The following is a 6,116-nucleotide window of genomic DNA, read 5'->3' on the forward strand; positions in this document are numbered from 1 at the left end:
GAACGAGGGAAAGGAAACCCAAAGTAAAAACCCGGGCGATCGGGCCTGTTAGTCTGACGGTTCCAGGCATCCGAGCGAGGGGAAGGAACCCACAGTAAAAACCCGGGAGGTCGGACTCGTTAGCCTAGTGAGGCAATCGACTATGGTACGCCATGGACCATGGACGGATGGTGTTTTCTCAGCATTTCTCATGTGGTTTAATTCCTCTGCATGAGAGTGGCTGAGAGGCAACACCCGGTGGAGCGCACCGCGGACCCCTGAGTCCTGGTCCTGTCGTGGAATCGGACACCTCCTGGTTTCCGGGAGCGGCGGATAGTCGACAACGGGGAGCGAGCGCTGTCGTGCACCCTCTGATCTGTTAGGCCAATGTTCTTAGAGGCTGGAGAACCCTCGGGTACAGGGGGGCGGAGGATGACAACGGTGGGCGAGCGCTGTCGTGCACTCATTGATCCGTCAGGCCGAAACCCTTCGACATCCGAGGGGTTCGCTCGACAGTGGGAGCAGGGGTGTTCTAGGGGGACGGTGTGAGCTCCTCGAAGGTGTAGGATGGCTATGTCATTCAGAATGAATGTGTGTATGGGAGGGGGGGTTCCGGAAGGGGGCTGGCGACGGTGCAGATCCTCAAAAGTATGGGGCTGTGGCAGTGGAGGCTGAGGCCGTCCCCGCTCCAGTGCCGGAGAGGATATGTGCGTCGAATGGACCTGTCTAGGTCGCCTCTGAAGGAGGGTTTTTTCTAGGCGCCGGATGGACATTCCTTGAGGAAACATGAGCTATGCACTCATCGGTGTCCCAATATCACTCTCACGAGAGGGGCCGGACGGTTGTGGACGGGTGTATGGGTCATGGAAGCATGCTACCGTTGGGAATCGGTCCCTCAGTGGATTGCCCTGGAGGCCGGCCGGACGGGCTATCTGGCCCGTGCCCACCGGGCCAGAGGCCCGGATGGCTGGCCGAAGGGGGAGTAGCGTGGTTGCGGCGGCGGTGATGAAACCTCCCGGATACGCCATCGCTGGACTGGAAAACCCCCGCAGATGGAGGGCATAGCCTGGCTTTGCGCCTCGACCGGTCCAGTAGGTAATGTATACGGCCACACGATACCGCACTTGGAAACAATCTTTCTGGTACGCCGGAAGGCGTGTTTTGATGGCGCATGGGTTGCGTGCAGGATGAACGCGGTCCACCCCCCAGTCAATCTTCAGCGTAACACCCGGTGTTCAGGAAGCCTGAAGCACACACCCGGGGGTTGTCCATCCGAGTGGGTGTACTCTGGTGTCCGGTGGCTGGAGATATTCTGCAACGGAAAACCCGCGGGGAGCGGGCGACCTGATCCGTCAGGCGAAGGCCGTCAAGCATTAGGGCCCACTCGGAAGGGATAGCCGTTAGTTGTGCCAAGTTACTGGTCATTGGATGGGGAAGGGGGCCACAAGAGAGTCCTCCTTTTTTCTCCTCGACGTGGTGCCACCTTGTCGTGATGAGGAGGAACAGGCGATCCGTAGATCCATCGGGATAGTACCTCCGGTCCAACCGGAGGGAGAGCCGGATGGGAAGAATCGCTTGCTAAGAGCACTTCGGGTTCAGGGAAGGGTGGGTTTCGGGACGGGGGACAGGGTGGGAAGGGGGGAGGGCGTCAGGGGCCAGAGTGTTTCGGCATCCTGGTACAGGGGATCCAGGCGAACCCCGGCGTACCCTAACCTACTACACTGTAACCCTAGGTCATGTTTCTGGGGCCGGGGGTCTTGCCTTAATTGGCTGGACCGAGAGGCGGGTCCTATATAAAATACTCCGTAATTCTACGGTGGGGAGTTTCACGTCTAGGGGATGAATGGCAGGTGCGAGACCTGTCGCTAGTGGACTCTCACCCATGCGAACCTAGCGCACCATAGAGACATGCTATCCTAGCCCCGGGCAATGCAAGGGCTCTGCCCGGGGTGGTCGACCCCTTGCTGCCGCATTCGTGGGAACAAAAATGATTCCAAATATTTTAAAAAACAAAAGCTCCGAGCCTTCGGGCTTAAAGTCCCGTATGGACAGGCGTAGCAGCCTGTCCGAGGACTTACCGCCTTTGGGCGAATTTTTAGTAGATGTAGTTCAGGAGGTGGGGAATCAACAGGTAGGTCCCGCCCTCCCGCCCCCTAGAGAGGTTGTAGAGATGGACCTCAGCAGACTAGCTGCTGTCATGTGCTGTGGGGTCATCAGAGGATCGACCACCATCCTCCCTGGTCCCTAGGGACCAGAAGCACGGCCTCCACCGGAAGGTTCGTGAAGTGAGCCCTCGGGTTAAGGTCGTAAGGGCGGCCACCTACCGAGGGATGAACCCCGATAATAGACCGGTAGAGGCATCCCCACCGGAGGATGGCCTAGAAAAGCCCGTATCATCAAAAGGTCGGTCCAAGGAGGAAACAAGGCCTTCGGGCACTAGAGATAATGAGACCTCCACCCGAACTCTAAGATCCCATAAGTCGGACCCTTCCCTGAATAAGGAGGGACACCAACTAGGAATAAGAAGGGAAACCGGTGGTGGTCTCTGACATTCACTTGCCGGTAGATCTGGGCCCAAACATTATCATCCAGAGGATCCCCCAGGCAACGAAGTCAGGGAAGAGGGCTAGGAAGGAGAGCAACGGCGGATCAAGCTCCGTGACTGAACTCCCGATGCTGGAGCCCATTAAAAGGCAGCGTGGACGATTCGCCACCACGGGCCTGTGGGCAAGCGCCAAAAGATTGAGGAAGAGAGAAGGAGGAAGAGAGAGCAGGAGGAGACGTGCATTGAGGAGGAAGTGGAGCACCTCCTCGGTAGGGGCATTATTCGGTCGGTGACCGATAAGCGCCCTGTTGAAGAGGTGTACCGTGACCCTACCTCCAGGGTGATCCTCAGGGAGGCCGGGTTGGCGGAGCTTGCCTCGGAGATTGGTCGCGCACTCGGCGCGGTTCGGCTAGTGGCTCGCAGGTCAAGAACCCTTAAGGGGGCCTGCGTGGCACTGCTGAACCATGCCGTCGCGACCTTCGAGGCAACCCTGTCTATTCCAATAGCAAGGGTGGCGGCCCAGGACGAGGCGGAAGACTCCATTTCGGAGGTAAGAGGAGAGATGGGAGAGTTGAGAGAGGAGCTAAGGGCACTAAGGGTGGAGAATAGGAGACTGCAGGAGGAACTGCAGGCAAAAAAGGCCACCATCAGCCTCCCAGCACCCGGCCCTGTTCCAGTCTCCAACATCCCCAAAAGGAGGACGTATGCGGAAGTGACGGCAAGCAGCTCTTCCACGGAGGAGGCCATAATAGCCAGGCCAGAGAGGACAAGAAGGAGAAAGAGACGGGTAATGGGAGAGTGGAGGGGTAGAGTAACAACCTTTCCACTTCATTCCAGCTCGTCGGAAGAAGGAAAATAGGGCCCACTCCCCGGTACAGTGCCGTGCTACGACGATAACATGCCGGAGGAGGCCCCCCTCCCCCGAAAAGGCCACCCATCAAGGGAGTGAGGAAAGACCTGGATGATTCCCTGGCCACCCTGGGTCTGACCCCTCAAGAGGAGGCGGAGCACAGGATGATCTCCGGTGAGATCAACCGCCTCCTTGATGAGAGGGGAAGGCTCGGGGGTCAGGGAGGACAGGAGCTGCAACCCCTGTTCGGGTGCCGGTGGGGAACCCTCTTCCTGCCCCGACGTCTTTGCCTGGGGGAGGGGCTAAGGCCTTACTAGACGGAAATGGGGGCGCGAGGAAGGAGTCACCATCGGCGCCTTCAACGGAGACAAGCATGAGAAGGACCGCAAGGACGAAGGAGAGGCGGAGGCAATAGCAGCAACAGCGACAGCAGCAGCAGGCTACTGAAGTTGCCACGGCCGTGACCCCAGCGAAGAACCGGAGAGGACCGAAGAGGGGACCGGCTGACGACACTGCTGCCAGGATTGCAGAACCGTCCAGCATTGGGGCTGGAAAGAGAGTCATCAGCAAGGGAGTAAAAAGAATACCGCAGGCTAAGGAGACAAAGAAAGCTCCTTCTCCTGGGATCCCGCAACCCCAGAAGGCCGAAAACAAGGATAGCTAGGCACAGGTAGTGGGAAGAAAGGAAAGAAAGAGGATCAACAAAGAGGAGAAGAGGAAGGAGATCCTATCTCCACCTCCACCTCCGAAGGTGGTACCCTGAAGAGAGGGCCAGAAGGTGACACGGCGGACAGGACTGAAGCCGCCGCGCTCGGCATCCATCACCGTGACCTGCCCCCAGAACTCCTACAGAGAGGTCATGCAGGAGGCCAGGCGCCTCATCAGCCCGGCGGATCTAGGGATCGACGGATCCCTCAGAGTCCGCCAGACCCTCACAGGGGCTATGCTGATTCAGCTCCGGGGCAGCCGACCAGCTTGCGGAGGCACTCCGCAAGCTGGCGGCGAACAGGGCCCCGGTTACAGGGTGCAGAGGCCAGTGAACGAAACTGCGTTGCAGCTCACCGGCCTCGACCTGACAACCAGGACCGACGAGGTGGTGGCCGCCATGTCCCGGGCTGGGGGATGTTCACCGGCGGAAGTGTCCGCCAGTCGGATGAGTGTGCTCCTGCCTGCCAGAAATGATGGGCAGGAGGGGGCGTGGACTATCTGGTGCAGGTACTGACCAGGCATGGCTGCTTCGGGAGGTACCTGCACCGGATAGGCAAGGAAAACACCACCGAGTGCCACCACTGCCCGGAGCCGAACGACACGGCGCAGCACACCCTCGCCGAGTGCGAGGCGTGGTGCGAGCAGCGCCGTGTCCTGGCCCGGGCAGTGGGGTGCAGGATATAGGACCTCTCGCTCCCGCACATGGTGCGAGCCATGTGCGGGAGCGAGGAGGTATGGGGGGCGGCGGCCTCCTTCTGCAAGGACGTAATGTCCCAGAAGGAGGCCGACGAGTGGGAGCGCCGACGCAACCCGGACCGTGGAGTGCGGGCGGGTAGAAGGCGGCGCTCTCCGGGGAGAGATGAGAGCGACTCCGAGGTGGCGCCGGCCGGGAGGAGGCGGCGGAGACCGGCAGTCCGGGCTCCGCGGCCCCCCGGCCGCCTCGGGGTCGACATCGGACGCGCGGGGGAGGGACGCAGGGACAGAGGTGAATGACCTCCCCCCGCGCTCCCTCGCGCGTCTGTTAGGTTAGGAAAGGGGGAGAACAAGGCCCTCTGGGAAAGGGCCTCGCTCCCCGCGCCCCCAGAGTGGGAACTCTAAGGGGGGGGTGGGTGTCCCCCCTCCCGTAATAGTCACCGGAAGGCCAACCCGGTCGGCTTAGCCGACTGGGGCGCCACGCTATAAACCTTTTCCTCAAGGAGAAGGGGGTGCGGCACTTAGGCGTGGGGCTCGACAACGAGCCCTGGGGCCGGGGTGTCGGAGAGGAAATATTGGCGCAGTTCCCCTGACTCCCCCCATCACGGTCCGACTGGTAGACACCCCGCAGGAGTTTTAGTGAGTAAGAGTATCACATAACCCTCCGCCCCTCCCAGGGGGTGGAGGGTACCCATGATGGGTTTCCCCTGCGTTATAAAAAAAAAATAAAAAGTCGGATGAGTGTCTCTCAGCGCGGGACGGCGGCGGTGGTGGTGCAGTACCCGCAGGCGGTAGCCGCCAAGGTCGCCAAGGCGGGGCGGGTCCAGATTGGTTAGACCCGCGCCAGGTCCAGATTGGTTAGACCCGCGCCAGGGTGACGGCGCTGCCCGCTCGCGCCGTGATATGCTTCAGGTGTTTGGAGCAGGGTCACGTGCGCGAGCGGTGTACGAGTGCTGTCGAACGCAGCGGACTTTGTTACCGTTGCGGTAACCCCGGCCACCGTGTCGCACAATGCCAGGAGGCACTAGCTCGTTGCGCTGTGCGTACGGAGGCAGGCAGGCCCGCAGTGCACAAAGTCGGCGGGCCTGCTTGCAAACCCTCCTCGCGGAAGAAGAGGAGGAGGAAGACAAAGAAGAAGGGAGGACCAACCACCAAAGGGGAGGCAGGTGGGGCCCTCCCGACCTAGGACAAAGGAAAAGGAGGGCAGAGGAGGTCCGCCCTCTACGTCTAAGAGAAAAGGAGGAACAGGAGTGGCCGGTCGGGACACTCTCACAGTGGTGGAACTATCGGAGGGGGAGGTCAGGTCGACCTCCCTTACAGCGAGGGAAACGTAGGAGTGGA

Source organism: Harpegnathos saltator, unplaced genomic scaffold (genome assembly GCF_003227715.2).
Source record: "Harpegnathos saltator strain DR-91 unplaced genomic scaffold, Hsal_v8.6 scaffold68, whole genome shotgun sequence".
Classification (NCBI taxonomy): domain Eukaryota; kingdom Metazoa; phylum Arthropoda; class Insecta; order Hymenoptera; family Formicidae; genus Harpegnathos; species Harpegnathos saltator.